This window comes from Sparus aurata, chromosome 1 (assembly GCF_900880675.1).
Source record: "Sparus aurata chromosome 1, fSpaAur1.1, whole genome shotgun sequence".
Classification (NCBI taxonomy): Eukaryota; Metazoa; Chordata; class Actinopteri; order Spariformes; family Sparidae; genus Sparus; species Sparus aurata.
In genome coordinates, this window is record NC_044187.1 from 21579542 (window position 1) to 21598334 (window position 18793).

Consider the following 18793-nt stretch of genomic DNA (forward strand, 5'->3'; position numbering starts at 1 on the left):
TTCGCACGATTCTCCTACAGCAGGTAGCTCTATTTTTTATCATAATACTGACTTTAATGTGACTTGAATTTAATTTGTACATTAACTTGTAACTTAATTCTTGCTGTTTCTTAAGCCATGTTCAAAACATCATTACGCTCCTTTGATATTCTCTTGCTAACTGATTTTCCCAATAACATCCTGATTACGAGCAGTGATTGTGTAATCAGGAAAGGTTTGCTGGCTTATGTACAGCTCTGTATGTAATCAACTCCGAGATTCTGTCACTTCAGTCCTTTGTCTATGGAACTTTATATATTTATCTTGTTGGCGTTTCCCCCAGAAGATTTCCACTCTCCATCAAAGAACAGGGACCTGCTAGTCAGGTGGACTGGAAACTCTGAATTGCCCAGAGGTGTGAAAATGAGTGTGGATTGGATGAGTGTCTCTGTAGATGTTAGCTTGGTGGCAGACTGACAAGCTGTGGTAGACGGTATTCTGCCTCTTACCCAAAGCAAGCAGGGAGAGAATCCAGTCCCTCATTATCCTGACTTGGGAAACAAAGTGTTTTGATGGGCACACTTGTATGTGAAATCCCACAAGTGGCAGTATGAATGGAAAGAAAAATATACAGGATTTTAATGTTCATAATACATTCTACATATGCTAGCATGTGTTTTTTGCGACAATGCCTGAAAAAATACACATCATATATTAATACCCTGGCGAAGTGGAATAGCTCACATTTCTCGTATTCACATTGCTTTTTAACTAACTTCTAGTACTTTATCTTTTCATGCTCTCCCATGTGATAATACAGTTTTGTGTTGGCTGGTTTTTGACAGGAAGGAAACATGATCAGAGACAAATGGACAGAGCTTAAAGGCGAACAATTTTCACATAGCAAAATATTACTTAGAAAAAATATTATATTTTCAAAACAGTTTAATTGTTAGGCAATAGTCTAAAAGCACTGCCTCTTAGCCTATCATTGCCCAAACAATGTTCGCGTGCTTCATTTTTTGTTGTTTTTATCTGTTCTTTTAAATAAGTGGAGACTAGCAAGAGCTGGGTAGAAGGAAAAAAGGGAAGAAAAACAGGGAGGGGGTGGGCAAAACCAGGAGTTTCAATGTGAATCAAGCAAGCACATGGTGCTTATTCTTCAGCCATGCGCTTCTGAGGGTGGTTCATATAATGGCTACAAAAACCCCTATGAATGTCAAACACACTATATAATAAACCATAAAAACACCAGGTGCAAAATAAACAATCTAGGTTCCCTGAAGATAAAGTAATAATAACATATTTGGTTAATTGCAGAACTGAAATATATGCATGCAGTTGCTCTCTCCTTTATCTGGTAAATCTGTAGTAACCTAAATACCATTTTTGGCGTATCTGCAGTCAAGTCAGAACATATGAGCTTTAGCTAGCACCACACAGTCATAACTGAAGCCCACAGCCTGACACAGAGCGCCAGCACCCCTCCCCCACACCGGCAGTCTGCTCCAGTCTGGAGTTTTACAGCCAAGCATGGACTAAACCATTGCAGCAAGAAGGGTGTTCTCGTCAACAAGGGAGGGAGCTAGAGAGGTGAATGACAAATACAATGCTCTCTAAACGATTTGAGCTATGCAGTTATAAGTTTAAAACTGGATAGGTCTATGTTGAACAGAAAAATAGTCTTAGTTTTCTAATTTTCCTAAACAAGTAGAAACTCCAAGCTCGGGCCTGAAAGAGCGGCTCTTCTCCCTGAGCTCTTTGATCAAATTTCTCTCAATCTCAGTAACTCATCTACGTTTCGGCCACATTTCTGATATGCTGTTAGATAAGATGCTTTTATAAATAAGATTTTTTAATAGAGGGATAAATCCAATACTATAAGATGCTTTTTTCCTCTCTTCCATTTGGGAATGTGAGGAATCAGTTATAAGAAAAATGCAGATAGCTTTCTGCAAGAAACATAGAAAACAAATAACTAACATTTACTGGGCTTAATGTTTTGGATTAGTCCAAGCTAGCTTGCTCAACACTCCCCCCCCACTCCTTTCCTCCTGATAGATCGCTTGCTGTGAATGCTACAGCACAAAATGGCTGCTGCTACCACTGCTGCTGCTGTGCATGGTTACAGCAGAAAGCCTTCCTTTCACCAGGAACACAGCTGACTCTGCAATATGACTGTACATTTCTATTTTGCTAAAAAATATCTCTGCTTTTTTCCATGCAGGTTGGTTCATTTGAAGTTTTTGACTTCTTTTGATGTACAAGGGGTAATACATTTTTCTATCTTGTATTTAACCTTTGACACTTTGTGAATTTTACTTTATATAATCATTTTACATGAATCTCTAATACAGGACTGAAATGTTCTGCAGTAACAACCTAACTAGGCGCTAAACTGGAACATAGCCGGCTTTGTCTGGCATTAGTCTCCAGTGTGTACGCTCAATGAACCCCACAGTGCAAAAGGACCAGGAAATTTTAAACCCGAGTAGTCGAGCTTTCAGGCCACTGAAAAATGTCATAGGAATGATCAGGGCCCCATCTCTAAAGCTGTATCCATATTTGAATGTTACCTCCTTGCCAAAACACCAGCAATCTTGTTAGACACCACAGACAAATGGACCTAAATGTTATTTCTTAATTTCTCATATTTTTGAGAAGGAAATGTCTCAAATTGGATACTTTTGTTGGCATTTCATCGGTCAAGGTGTCTGTTGATCAATTAAACTAAATGTTTAGGCATGCTTTAAAGGAGCATTTTTAAGATATGGCCTACTACCACATCTCAATACCACTTTGTACCACAAGAGATGATAGTCCAGGTGCCAACATAGTTTCAAGCTGGGAGATATGACAGGGGCGCGCCCATCTCTCTTGTGGAGCTAATTTATAATTAATCAATGATAAATTTACTCATGGTAAATGACTCTGCTTTCAAACTTGAGATAAACTAAATATAACTCACCAAAAGTCTAGAATTGCTCTCTTCTCTGCCGCTTCATGCCTCTCTTCTTGTCCCCAGAGTGATAGTCCTGATTAGAATAACTATAAAGCAGCGCCACACTATATTTCCTGTCTTCAATCTGACCTCAGTCAAATTGGAGGCTTTGCTCAGTCTTGTTTGGGCTTCCATCGTGTTCACTCTAATGCAAGGTCTTGTTCCACGAAAACTCTAGGGCTACTGGCTTCAAGGTCAACTGAGCCATTAACTAATTAGCCAACAGGAGTTAGCTATAGCCAAGGATAGGTAGCAAAGAGCAGCAGTTGCATTTGAAATTGCAAATCTGTAAATTGTGGATATATTTAAAAAAATGAAACCATGAATAATTATGAGCTGGTCGGAAAGCACTTGTAACTACCTCTTCGAGCACCATTTTAAACATCACACAGTGCGTTTACATGCACAGCTTAGTTTGATTACAGGCACAGTTCGACTATGCTACTCAACCAGACAATTGCAATTATCCGAGTATACATGCCGGTGAGAAAATCGGATTATTGGGCCGGAGCACGTCATACCCCGGTACGCTAGGTGGCGCTTTACCCATTTCAACTAGTGGTAACAGAGCCACCTCCGGCTGACCTCTTTACGTCACCAGCTGCCTCGGCATTCAAGAAAGATGACATACGAAGAGCGAGACGAAGCTACATCTTCGTACATTACGTATATGGTGTACATGACAATTACACAAACTAGGTGCACAATGGCGCTCTTTCTTGTGGTGATTTCGGAGGAAAGACACCACCGCAGTCTGTCTACTTCTGGCTCACGGCCCCGGGGAAAAATTCTCGCGCCTGCGCAGAACGCAAAATCCGATCCAATGGAACGTATACATGCAGGAGTAATGCGACTATCAATCGAATAATCTGGGTGCTTTAATTCGACTATGAGAAATCCGATCTGGTCTGATTTTAGTCAGACTAAGGTATACATGCAACTTAAAAATCCGATCATAGTCAGACTAACCCAGTAATTCGGTTTTCTTGAGTGTCATGTAAACACACTGACAGTTGGGGGAGGCTTTTGCTTTGAAAAGCTTGCACAACCCCAACAGCACTTGCTGTGATTGGCACTCCTGCAGATAACCTTAGCATAAAAAATTGGGCTGCCTCAAAGGCTTGAAAGCCTCAAAACGTCTACCGCTGTCATGGTATTCAATGTCACAGACAGACTTCGAGAGACACTGTTGTCTGCACCACAGAAGAGACAAAAGACTGATCCTGAACCTCTGTGGGGTTCAGATTGTCTTAAAATAGCCAGCAAGGGAGCATTTCTGTTTTCATGTCTACAAAGCCAATCCCGCGATATGGGTCTGTAATAAGCAGGAGCTGGACGCTTGAGGCTTGCAACTGCACAATGCTTGCTGATCACTCAAGTTGAGGTTAACTTTTAACATTGCAAAATCCCATTTCAGTTTCTGCTACAACTGCTATGCTGACGATGGCCATCTATTCTTCCTAAGCCCATTTAACACTTAGGTGAAAGAACACTGAACATCACTACATTGCTAGTCACCTACATTTTTCTTTTGGAGCTGCTTGGACGGAGTTGTGCGGATGGAGCCTGCTCCGATTCAACATGCAAAGTCTGGGAAGGTTGGCTGTCGGCTGTCTGAGCCATTGGATTCTCTGACACACCACACGACTAGTGCTACGGATGCTGACTGGCAGCCCTGACAATGTTGTGTCACAAAAGACAGTACATCAGGTACTTTAAGGTGCAGTCAGACTAGGGATGTCAGAGGTTAACCATTGATCTTGTTATTCCACCGGGGGTATGCGTTTTGAGCTCCTTGAAAAGGGCTCCTGAAGATAAGTGCACTGAGTAATATGCAAAAGAATGTACACCCTTCATGCTGCTTTGCTTGTTTGTGCTGCATCTCTACCTCACATCGGTGGCAAACTAGCAAGTGAGTCTGCCGATTTGGTGTTGCTGTAGAGTAACTCCTTGTTTCCTATGGGCATGTCTTTGTGACCCGGCATGTGCGCCTGCTGTTTTGTTCCATCCTCCATGCAGCTTCATGGTCCATTGGGGATGTTTCAGAAGTGGAGCACCAGGCCTGCCTGATGCTTGATTTTCGTGCTTCTTCTGGGGTTGAGTAGGCTATGTACTTAAGTCATTTTGTTATTTGTCCGTTTTAAGCTGGTATATTGTACGTTTTAACAATTTAGCACACAAGAATGAACATTTACTGGATGCAAAATGCCGTTCCGCCGCCTGAATTCATGTCTGGCTTGATCTGCTCCATGCTAACCAGGCATCTGCGGTCTGCGTCCATCAGTAATAAACTTGGAGCATATTCTCCGCTGAGGAGAGTGGAGAGCCACTTCCAGAACATTGGTAGAATGTGCTGTGGATCAGCCGATGAAACACGAGCATTGTCTAAAATTGTGGAATCCTAGTGGAATCTGGGGGTAAGACGTTGCTTTGCATTAAGTCAACAAATATCCTTTTCTATAATTACATCGCCATCGAAGTTGCAGAACCCAAAATACTTCTACATGATTTAAGGTGCTTTGGTGCCGTTATTTTCAGCTCAGGGTGGCCCTGCTTGCTGGTGTCATTCAATTTTGTAGCAAACAACTTAACATTGTAAGCTTGGTTTACTGATAGGTCAATAAGGCATGCAATATGCCAGTGTGATAGTTTCTTCCGTTTGTCACCCGTCACCTTCACAACAAGTCGTCTTTAAGCACAAAATAATAAGTTGATTAGCCATACCTACATCAGCAAGAGGAATAAGAGAGAACCTGAACATATTTACCAAATTTCTTGGCAAGAAGGATGGATTAACCAGTATGAGAGGGGAGGAGGCTACTGTCACTAGATTAGGTAAAACACAAAGTGTTGTTTTGACAACTTTTAAATAAACCGTATCTTGCTAGTAGCCATCAGCTTTAAAATATGTTCCGATCTGATCTCTGTAATCAAGCTGGGCATGGGTCCGATATTGCTAGTCTCTGCATTGGTTAGAAGCAGTGCATTTGCAGGCTTTTTCGGTTCAGAAAGAAAGCTTTTGAGCCACAGGGAACTCTAGTTGGAGCGCTGAATAGCTCCAAGCCCCTTTCATACAGAGACCCCGCAACTACGGTTCCCAAATGCTTTGAGTGCTTTTTCGGCAGAATGCAACCGCTGAAACCCATTATTTCTAATGGCTTTCACTGTGCGACAACAGTTTTTCACTAGGCTGCAAGGCAACTTGCACCACTCTGTGCGCTTGCACCCAAAGTTCAACCTGGTCCATAAATGACTCTGAAGACCCCATAATGCCTCTCCCTCTGGCAGAACAACAAAGCAAAAAGGCGAGCCTCGGTCATTGCTAACTTCATGGCTAATCATTTCAATCACCAGGTTTCAAGCAAGACCCAGCTTGTCTTGAGCTGTGAGAAGGTGTAGCATCTATTCCCAGACAAACACGTTAAACTTTACACACCCGAGGTCCCGTTAACCTAGTGTCCTCCATTACTGACTGACTTTTTTTAACAATATTGGAAAAAATGTCAAGCCTGTCCATCAATTGACAGATTAGAAAACTGAAGGTGATCTACTGCAACATTGGTAATTTACATGACACATTCCTGGCTGTGAAAATACCTGGATTGCTGAACGCTTTAGTGCCCGGCTAACTTGATTGGGGGGTAAAATAATTTGATTGAAACAAGTCATTTTGCGGGAGTTGTGAAGCTTGAAATAATTTATCCATAATTTTACAGACACTTCCCTCACAATGCTACTATCATTGTTTTCTCTTCTTTAGCAACTGTTTCCGGCGCATTCGAGATGTGAAACGTGAAGTCAGTAAAAAATCACAGACAAGCTGTCTTGTCTGCGAGAAGTGGTCATGGTTTCAATAGGCAATTTACGTATTTGATGTTACACATGCAACCTATGCACAGAGTTATTCCTCATGGTAGTTTGCTGCTTTTTGAACATATTTCAGAATTAATAGAATTTAATAGAAATTCCATGAAACTTAGGCCCAGCAGGCCGCTGGTCTTGCCATTCACTGGAAGGAACTCAGATCAGTGTGCATCAGCTCACTGTTGGAGAGAGGACAGAGCCAGAATGCGCAGCTGGAGCCTCTGTATCGATGCAGGAAATGAGTACTGAAACAGCTTCAAATATTCAATATCGATATGTATGGGAAATTTCTAATTTTGACAACACTTGCACTCAGTCATGCGAATGACGTGTAAATTTGATATTTAATTTACGTTAACAGTGTGCAGGGGGGATAATAAGACAATAATATTAAGTTATATTGAACTGTCCTTATGGTTGCTGTGACGCACAAATATCCGTTTGAGGGACTAATAAAGGAATTTCTGATTTGGATCAAAGCTGAAAAATGGTGGTAATAGAGTTGAGGGCATTGTCATAGCATTGCAAATTCATGCAGTGAACTCTCAAGTCTACATGAATGGAGCGGACACACTTAATCGCAATGCATAAGGCATTGGGAGTGGGAGGAGAGACTTGTGAGTACATGCAAGCCTGAACATATTTGACGTCTACTCTGTTGCAGGTTCTTTCTGAAAACCTTACATGATGAAAAAATCATAAACAATGTTTTCAAACTGGTGGTTTGAGTGTAACATTATTTGAGATTAACAGCACGTTCTAGCGGTCAGTGTATCGCATGTATACATGTTGTGAGCACTTGTGTTCTCCATAAAAATTACAAATAAGGATAAGATTAGCATGATAGGGCTCCCCTTAAAATAGACACACATGTATGTAAGGTTGACTAATTCATTATAGCCCATGTGTGAAATGCAAAGAACAAATTTAAAACGAGCCTTTCTAATTATCAGCATGGCAGGTTATAAATGATGAATAACAAACACTGGGTATTTTGAGACTTAACCAAGATCATATTTCTTACCACTCTCATTTTCAGCCTGAAGCAAAGAAACCAGCTGTAACTGGTTGAAGCCGGTTCTCACATAAAAATACAGGATTAAAACCTGTTATCATTCCCAAATTGATTTTCATCAAAAGAGTTTATAACAATGGCATTAAAATGAAGCAGAAATTTTTTGTTATGATGAGATGAGAAACATGCATAGAAATTAAAAACAAGCTAAATTCTGTATGTAGATTTAGAAATATATATGGTCAAATAATGAGGACCGGGTTGACATCTTAATCAATATTTATGACCCCACAAGAGCATTTTCTTTGTATATTTGATATGATAATTGCATTGACAGAATTATGGACTTTGTGTCACTACCAATATTTTTACAAAATTGCTTTTTTATAGTAATTTCAAATGGCTGATTTCTATGAATCGTAAAGAGCGTAATGCCACATTTAACTCTCCATCATCTACAAACGATCTAATGAGACAGAGACACAGCTTACCTGAAATGAAACATATTAAACTATCCTATAATACTGCTTAATATAGGCACATTTAAGATCCACATGCATCTCATTTATGCGATTGAATACATCACAGATGTGTAAAACTGACAGTACGGAGGCCATGGACGTATGTGGGTTGGTGTTTCCATGGACCTGTGGTGGATCATGGGCCAGCAGCTGCACAGCACTGACTTACATTTGGCACCAGACCTGTATAAACCAGGACTGAGAAAGGAGCCACTGACAGGCACATACACTCTTCTTCTCACCAAATGAAGGACATTTGGAGGTCTCAATTTTTAACTATGACCAAATTTCCTATCCTCACATTCAGTATAGATTTGCATTTTGCTAACCCTGGAAATTGATATACCATTTGTAAGATCAGTGGGAAACTTCATTGATTTCATTGGATGAAAGGTAAATAAATTTAGCTATGCAAAAAATAACTCACTCTGACATCGACAGGAAAGCTTTTGAAAAATGTAGGTGGAGCCTCTTAAGGCTGCTTCCTCTTCAGCAGAGAAAAAACAGACTGAAGCATTACAAGTGCACCATGTGAGCACTGCCACTGGTGAAGTGGGGGAGGTGACGCTAGAAACAGGGCTGTACCATGTCCCCAAAGGTAAAAAGAAAACTGAAGCAACTCACTTTGCATGAACTAAATTGAGACATTTAAAAAAAAAACATCATGAATATGATAAAACAGCCCAATTCTGCAGACTGCCACCTTCCCCAAACTGGGGCTGACTTATGGCTCTCAGCTATATACAGCAAACACTGAATTGATCACTTATCTGCACATCACTTAATCTGAATTTAAAAAAAAGGATGCTGATTAGTTTTTTCTCTTTTGGAAACACACAGGAAAGGGCAAGGGAAAAACCGCAAAACTCTTGTATTACCATTGACATTAAGCCACACCCACATCCTGGGACAGTGTGGTGCATGGAAAATTACTGGTCTGTACCACTTTTGACCAAGAGGGGGATTTAACTATGAAATGTAGAGGATGCAGCAGATTCCTCTTCACATAGACCGCTTTGGATTCCGTGCCCAAATTCAGTGTTGATTTTCATCTTGGAGACACTAATAATCTCCATCAAATAATGGTTGTGTTTAAAAGAAGCCAAAAACTCCTTTCTGAAGCTCTATCAAAGGTGTTGATTAAATTGGCAAAGCTGATTTATTGTTTTACTATTACCTATACTACTTATTATCTCTGGGTAGACAACTTCTAATCAAAACATGTCTTAATTTCCCCTCCCCCCAACTGCTACCTCTGCAGTGTTGCTGGAAGTGCTTGCTGCTTGTTTTAGCACCGACACATTAGTTGCCTCACTGGCTCGGTAGGATTGGACCTTTGAGAATTTAGTTAGGTTAAAATAAACAATATAAATGTATGTTTCCAGTTCCTAAATGGGGAAGTCACTGAAATACAATAAAAAGTGTTTGATTACTTGATTATGAGTGGTGTGAGTTTGTTAAATCAGAGGAGTGTGTCTGTTTTTTTTTCTTGTTCATTGTCTGTGTTTTTATCTTCCAAGTGTTCTTCGACCAGGTTACCACTGCTTAGCAACAGGAACAGGGTAGCGATAAGAGAGCAGCTTTTTTCCAAAAAAGGGGTTCATTTTTAACATAAAAAACAAAAGACACATTACAAGCATAAAGTAGTTTTCACTTTCTAATGTTTGATTAAATTTTATTCTGAATTAATGTCCATTAGCGATTCAATAGTTCCATAGGCAATATACGCGACTGTGAACCTCGCGACATCACTTTCACAAAAATTTTACATTTCAGAGACATGCGTTGTAATGTTTATGAAAAAGAAAAAAGGACAATTCAAGTGACTAGAAAAATATTATTCAATAAGTAATTTTTGTAGTTATCCACTCAGCTAGCGTCAAAGCAAGTACTAGCTAACCTTACATTCAACGCCCGCGACAAACCCAACTAGTAGGGCTCACTTTAAAATGTGCCACACATACCAAAAAACAGAAAAAGTGTTGTCAGTAAGCCTTGTCCTAATGTTTCTATTCGTGACCAAAACAAATCCCAGAAGTAACATCTACCTGCATCAACAGTTAAGCTAAGAAAGCTGCTTGGCTAGCATGCTAGTAAACACCTCGACTCACCGACTCTTCGCGTCGCCAAGCGATGTTCCCGCGATTTTCAGTCTGGATCCGTAGGAGACTGCCTCCTCCTCCTCTAGCTGCTGCTAAGCTCTTCCGGAGGTTTTTATGTGTCACCGTTGTGGTCAGGGTGGTATATTTTCCCACAGCTTTCTACGAACAACGGAGAAACTGGCGAGTTGTGCCCCAACAACTGTGTGGTTGTGCAGTCGCGGACTCGAGCGACTGCTCTCCTCTTTCGCTCACGAACAGGCTCCTCCTCTTTTCGAGCACAGAGACGTCAGTCGTTGGTCGGCGGTGTTAACGCTCTGCTTTTTTTCGTCGCCGTACCGGCAGCGGTGTTGAAGTCGGTGTAGCTAAAGCCGGCAAGGTAGGTATGAACAGCTCCGGGACGTGGTGGGTCGGTTTGTATGAATGATCTGCAGGACTGAACACGAGTGTGTGTTAGAGCCACGGCAGCAGCAGCACCTCTGCTTGGAGTAACCAAACTGCAGTGTGGTTGGAAGAGCCCGACTGAGCCCGCCGGTCGGCAGTGGGGACAACAGGGAGCAGAACATTAGCATGGGGAGGGAGGGGGCTGTGGCAGTCTTTGACCGCGACAAGCAGACAGGCAGACTGCGGGGCTGAGGGGGAGGGATCAGATGGTGGAGGAGGAGTCAGAAGAACAACAGCCTGAGAAAGTGTTAAGTACACATGGCGGTGTTCGTGTAGGTTTGTAAGATATACATCATATGATTGTAGGTGTGTTTGAGGTCCACTGCAGGCTGTATGTGAGTGACCTTGAGAGGTTTGCTCTCCATGCGTTGATTGTTTTAAAAAGTAAAAAAATAGCACACGTGAGACGGTCTAACCCTGACTACCTGGGGAGCACAAAGACAGCCAGGATTGTAAATCTGGAAAAGTAGTTTTCTAAAAGTGATAACATATCTTTTCTATATTTTCTCCTTATGTTTTTGTTCTGTGATTTCATGGATTTTCAGAAGGAGGAAGACAAGAAATCAAGGACAAGTCTTTCTTATTCATTGCCTACATAAGTGAACAACATATGGTCTGCTTTTCAGACCTCTCACAGCATTATGCAGGTCAGCCATTTTGTTGACTCACTTTGTAGTAGACTTGTAGTTCCCCAAGAGGCCAGCAGAGGGAGAATTATAGTGATCTTCCTATCATTAAGCGTTAAAATGTCTCTGTCCTCATGGATAAACCCTTGCACCTACTGTATTCTGTGTCACAGCTCGCCCCCTTGCAGGTCCATGTGACCTGGAGGAGTTGGTAGCTGTGCTCTCTTTTGCCTTGTGCTTCTCTCTGTCTCCTGTGCTCCCGCACACAAGAGAAGGTCTGCAGTGCTAGTCTGATAGAAGCATTGAGGTTAGGCTAGTTTCTTTTGTCATCTACATGTGAGAACAAATCCAGCTAGGATTCCTCTCCTTTATATTTACATTTTTCAAAATTACAGCTCTATTGTTCGGGGAACTATATGCAGATTACAGGCTCCATTAGGCAGCACTGAAACAGAAACAGTCTGTAGATCAGTAATACAGCTGGAACTGCCATGACACCCTATGGTGTGTCTGGTGTTTCACTGTTAAGAGTTTGCAATAAATAAAACAAACAAGTAAAAAGATATCGCAATAGTTGAAGAATTTGCGCTTAATTTTCCACCAAAAAAATGAGTAAACCCCCGCTCATTACATAACTCAGATATTTATCATTTAATACAATAATTTAAAAAAGGTTAAAAAAAATTACGTTTTATTCTCCATTTTTGCGTTAATTTTTTAGCTACATATGCTCCCTGTGCGGAGTAAAAGAGATAGACATCGAAAATGTGGTCAGTGTTACAATTTGCTTAACATTTGCTTGTGGTTGGCAGTAGATAAAGAAAAAAAAATGTTGAAGTGAAGAAAAAAGAGAAACTAGACATCGAGATTTGGTGTGCTGAACAGCCAGCAGACAGCCAACAGATAGACTGCCTTTAACCCGAGTTCAACAAGATGAATCAGGCAAGGGTCTACTGATAAGGGCAGATGAATGACAATGGAGCCAAACACACCACAAGAACTACAAGTGATAGCCAGTCGTTCAGGGTGTGTCAGGGCATTAAGACTTTAGACAAAAACAAGAAACCCGTTCCAAGAAAAGTAGCAACAAAGAGTTCCTCATCAGGACAGCTGAGGGCACAATAGTTTAAAATATCACTTTGGATCATTACAATCATGACTGCTAATAAAGAGAAATGTTTCTATGAATATTGGGCGATAGCTGCTGAAAAGTGAGCAGTGGGAAACGTTTGGTCACAACAACTAAATGTACAAAAGAGATGTGTCGGCCAACATACTGACTGACCAGAAACAGGGTGCATAAATGGGTAAAGCAGCCAAATAATGCAATTTCAATTGCAGGTTGCCGTGGTATCAATAAATATTACACAGTTGAAGGCTGCAATTTAAGTACAACACCATTTTTGGATTCTCCACATTAAGGAAGTGGTGAAAAAAGTAGTGCCTCTTGAACAGCAAATACAACTAGCCTTTGGACATGAAAACACAGGAACAATTCTACCGACCAAACACAAATGAGTGTGTTGTTTAAAAGTAAAGGATCGAAGATGCACAGTGAAATTTATGTAAATCCATTCTCTTCAAGCACATAATGCCCCCCTACACAAACTCTTATTGACAAGTTCTCAACAGTTGAAGCACAGCCAATAATGTCTTCTCAATATTCAGTTAAAGTGACTCCAAAGCACACTGGATGTTCATGGATCTCCTCTTATCTCAGGTTGTTTTACAAGTCAATCAGCAATACTTCAGAACACAGTAGCTGTGAGTGCCTCACAAAGTGCCATTTTCCACAGACAATGCTGCTCACTAAGTGGTAAAATATAGCCTGTTTAAATCACTATATCTCACCAACACCAGAGTGTTACTACTCCTGTCTATGAACAAAATCTTTTTACCTTTGATTTTAACAAATGAGTTGTATAAGAAAAAATAAATAAAATCACAGAAGTAAGATGTAAAAGAAATGTAATCGGGATCAGTTGAGGAATTTCCATCTTAATATAGCTAGAAGGAATGTGTGCAAAACCAAAACAAAATGTACTTTAAACAATATAAATAGCACAAATTACTACAGCTAGAGGAAATGCATGACCTAACTATCAAAGTGTAACATTTTAACATGTTGTTACACAATGTACTATATAGAATAGAGCTCCAAAACTCATCTGAAATGGGATTAGGAAAAATGCACAGATCCTTGCCCAGTCTTTGGTCTAGTGACATCTAGAGGCAGTCATGGGCACTTACACCATTTCCTGTATGAGTGTGTGACAACAATGACCTTGAACACTAGGTATGCTTAGAAATTGTTGTTTTCACACAGGCTTCTTAAATCTTGCCTGTTTGGACGTATGTATTTGGTGTGTGTGTGTGTGTGCTGTCTAGCCGGCAGCCTTTTTATAGGAGAGCACCTTTGCAGTGCAACATTGTGACAAGGCAGCAGTGATAACTTTTGTGAAAGTTCACAAAAAATGGCTAAAAACATTGCCCATTTTGTGTCATATCTTAGTTTTTTTTAAACTAAATAATAGAGATGCACCGATCAGAATTTTTGGGGCAGATCACCGATCACCAAAAGCAGTATCTGCCGATCCCGATAATTCTTCTATATTGTTGTCTTGTGTAACTTTCATATATTTGATTAATAATTCTTCTTACACAACATTGACATTGTATTATTGAGTATAAAAATTATATATAATAAAATTTATTTTATTATATTTTTATATATATATATATATATATATATTAGGAGATGAGAAAGTATCATGAATAGACCACCGTTTTATTGCAGGCTGAGGCAATGTGCAATATTCCACACTCTAGAGACTCTCTTAGAGACAACTTGGACTCAGCTTACATAGAGTAACTGTAGATTACTAGTGGGAATGCATGCAGTCAGGGTGGGAATTTTGTCATTTTAGGGGCAAGTCCATTTGGCCTTCACTTTTTTTTTCAGGGGCACCAAGGCCTCATGACAGGGCATAAAGGCCACTGAGTAAAATTTCAGACTGATACCATAACATCCTAATTTATAATAAGACATGGATTATGTATTAAAACATTTTTTAATACCAAAATCAAGTTAAAGTTACATTACAAAGTAGTTTTTGTTAAGTAGGGTTAGGGTGAGGTGATCTTTGTGACACCACACTGAATATTAGTGTTATTGAATATTTCTCCTAATAGAAATTCCCCAAAATTATGGCAAAGCACATTTTTTCCAAACAAAAAAAATTGGAATAACCAGCAGGAGTCCACTGATGTGTGGAGTGATTTTGGTGACACTACACTCTGAATAATAGTGAAGTTATTGAATTTTTTGTAGTTTCTCTTTTCAGTGTTGCACTTTGTAGACGGTCCCTGCGCCCTCGTCTCACACAGACAGCTGATCATAGAGACCAGAGTTGATGTCCAGACGCTCGTTTTGATTAACATACGGTTGTAGCTCGTTGTCTTCCTTACTACGGTAGGAAAAAGCCGTCGTTTGTGTTTTAACAAGGTTTCACTTAAGAATTATTGATCCGGGAAGTTCGAATCTGTGAATATATTTCCATCTTTACCGGACTAACTCCTACCACATAAGTCAGTTACGTATCATGTCAAAACCGGCTGTGCTCGCTCGCTGTGCTGTATGTTTCGTTCTTCTGTTTTGAGACGCTGCTGCTGTTTGAGAGGCTTTCACGTGAGATCGTCGTGATGATGAGACTCTACCTGCGCGAACTGCGAACTCACTGAAGTTACTGTGAGTGACTACTGTGCACTCATGTGGCTGTAATTAAAGGCAAGCCGCTACGCTGACCGGGCCAGGGGCACAAAGGCCACTGTGGCCGTACGATGAGTTGTTTTTTTTTTCACGCTGCATCAAGGCCAAAGTGCGGGGCAACGGCGGCCATGGCCGCCGTGAAATTCCCACCCTGCATGCAGTCAATGCACTGTCTCTATATTGAAACGTCATCTGATCGGCCTGATTTGATCTATTTTGAGAACTCCGATCAAAACCGATAGGGGCATTATCGATTGCGATCCGATGCCGATCTACTAAATAATACATATACTATCATATATATTCATCATCTACAGGCCATATATATTTTGAGGACATGTTTTAGAGTTAAGTTTTGGTCAGTTGGAAACATGAACCTGATGATGATACTAGATGCAAGATCAGATGGTCAAAGGAGTCATCATCTGGGTACCATGAACATCGATCTAAAATTTTATGGAAACCTTTCCAGTAGTTGGTGGATAAAATCTTAACATAAGGGTGCTCTTTGTGCTTTTTCACATTCTCCTATATGAATACACTTCAGAAAGGCAACAACAATGGGAAATAGCAACCACAATTACTATACCACCTATTCCTTGTTTTCATAGAGATGGGAACAGAAAGGAATAAAATAAATTACCCTTTAAAGTGTATATGGTGAAAAAAACAACAACTGCATTTCAACTAGATTTATCTTGAGTGACAGAATCTGAGTGAAAACAATCAAACATGGATTATAGGTCTTGTTAAGTCAAAAAATCATCTAACCTTTATTATCACAGTGCCACCAATGGAGCAGTAAGTGTAATTCTTGTTAAGCAAGCAGACAATGTTTTGACCATGTCTTGGTTGCTGTAGCAACTGTTGGCTTCAGCAAAACATATTGTTAAACTCATAAAGAGAAAGAGGATAACAGAAAAAAGAAAATACAATGATTTCTAATAATGCATGCCATTGCTCTGATAGGATACATTAAAGAATTACATTAATTTGTATGCATAGGAGAGAGTAACATTGTTAATATCTGAGGCAATGCATGTTGGATTTTTCACAAACCTCAAGGGAAAGATGCCATAACACACAAATCAAAAATGACTTACTACTCTCATAATTAAAACATTTAACTTTGCAAAATAATGTGAAATACATTACATTAGCTAGAGAAGCCATTATAATGAGAAAATAGACGTGTACCAGCCTGCAAAGTAAATAAATGTGAATAAGCAATGTGAGATTTGCAGACGAATAGATCATTTTTAATGACATTTAAAGAGGAATAAGTTAACTCAATTGTCAAGCAGAATTGAATCAAAAATCCTTCTTCTGTTTGGTACATGCACAGTTATACATAAGATTGCCAGGTTGATGTTTATTCCAATCGGCAACATCTGAGCTGAAGCAGTGAGACACTCCACAGACTCTTGATCAGTTGCTGATGCAGTGGCGGAGTTTAAATCACACATCCAGGCAGTGGGCAGTAATTATTGGGCCGGGTAGCTTCAGACCAAAAGACTGAATAATACAGTCGTAATGGCTATTGCCTGTATGATTGTGACATCTAAAACAGCTGTTTATGTATTTGTTCGACTAAAGACACCTTGTGAAACATTGCCAAATCATACACATTTCACACGTTAATATAAAAAACCTGCACCAAAAGAGTATTTGTGGTAGCAGGTGTTCAACATTAACATTTCAGTTTGGAATATCAGAGAATAATATTGCTTCTTGCCATTTTCAACCTGTCCACCTGGTATCCTCAGACTTTCTCCACTAGTCACAGTCACCTGATTCTCTCATTCACCCACTCACCTGCTCCCACTCTTCCTCATTAGTCCTGTCAGTATATAAACCAAACCCTTTTCCCCAGTCAGTGCCAGTTGTCCATGTTGATTCATTGCTTGCTTTTCAGCCACCTGTATGAACCTGAAACCTGAAGCAGTGCATGAACCTCGTGCCTGTAAATCCCTGAACTCCTCCTCTTTGCTTGGTATGTTTGCATTTGCGGCATTCCCTTGTAGCCTCACACTCACTTCTGTGTTATTAAAACCCGGCACCCATCAGATTTGGCTAGCCTCTGGATTGGTAGGCTCCTCTCTGCCTTCCCTGAGCCCTACAAACCTTCAGTGTCCCAGTTGAGAAGCTACCCTAAAGTGGCCATCTTTCAAAGGGACTTGCCTTGCCATTTTCACGGGGTATCGCTGTGGATTCCACAGAAGAAGCTGTGGTGCGTCCCTATGGTTCCACATGCCATTTGCTTTTCCGGTACCCCAGCACGATGGCTCCCCACCAGCCAGATCTTCTCAGTCCCAGTCAGCTGTCTCCAACAAGGTCCAACCAGATCATCTGGATCCCTAGCCGATTGTCCCCACTGAGTACCTGCTAGATCAATCAAATCTCCTGCCACTGACCTCCTGTCATGCATTCTTGTCAGTAGCTTCCTGCACTCTATAGGACTGACTGTCTAGCCACCTGCCTTGACATAGGGCCTTTTAAAGCAGCTCTGCCTGCCATCACATCTAGCCTCAAGGCCCCTGCCAAAAGCCTCCAGCCTGTGCTCTAGAGCAGCTCTGCCTATCTGCCCAACCTGCTGATAGTTCTCCAAAATGGCTCCACCTGTCTGCCTGTTTTTTTCCAGTTGTCCTTCTTAACAGTTCTGTTGTCCTCCTGAATGGCTCCAGCTCTGCCACTGTCCAGTTTTCCAGCCTTGCCCTCAAGTTCTCCTGCTCCACCAGTCTTCAGTCCCCAGGCCACCCATCTCTTTGGATCCCTCTGAACTCTGAACCCCCTACCATGAATCCTTGAAACTGTACTCACCTACTGACCTATTTCCCTAAAAGCTTATGAACCTTGAATGTATCAATAAACCCCTGAACTCTTCTGTTCTGGCTAGTCTGTTTGCATTTGAGTCCGTCCCCTGCTACCTTGCACTCATATCTGTCACAGTTGTACTTACTAATGGTACTGGTGAAACCCTGCTACATGCACAGAAAAAGCAAGTAGCATATTGCACTGACAGCAGGTGTTAACCGATATTAAAGATCATTGTCAGTTTATGATGACCCCAAAAGGCAATTGGGAAGTGTATAATAATCTGCAGGGCAATTATATATTTGGAGAAAAATGTATGGGACCCAAAATGGAGCCTTGTGGCACACCAAAAGACAGAGAAGCAGTTAATACATTAACGTAATAATGGATACCTGACATAAATACACTGTTGCAAAACCCCCTGGAGCTATTCCAGAAATACTCCCCCATTGTCCGCATGGTACTCTGTCACTATGTAGTAATCAACTGCATATTTAGTAGTTGTACTTAGGTTGTACTTAGGTTGTACTTAGGTACTTAGGTTGTACTTAGACTGAGGAGTGGTCACCTGCACTGCCTGAAAACTGCAAATCACCATGTAATTTAAGACACCATAGAGGGTTGTTTTAGTGGAATGTGCAAAATCCTCTAACATAGGTGC

At 40.7% G+C, this 18793-nt stretch overlaps 1 protein-coding gene across 5 annotated transcripts in view; it reads right to left on the reverse strand.

The window, feature by feature from the left end:
- Positions 1 to 11080, reverse strand: part of atf7ip (activating transcription factor 7 interacting protein) — a 30989-nt gene extending 19909 nt beyond the window's left edge. For 2 of the 5 annotated variants that reach the window (XM_030415539.1, XM_030415533.1), the window contains exon 1: positions 10492 to 11068. The gene's annotated coding sequence lies outside the window, so the exon portion shown is untranslated. Of the gene's footprint in view, positions 1 to 10491 lie in introns of all 5 variants that reach the window. The other 3 variants (XM_030415519.1, XM_030415501.1, XM_030415527.1) reach the window with 2 other exon arrangements.
- Positions 11081 to 18793: the final 7713 nt, after the last annotated feature.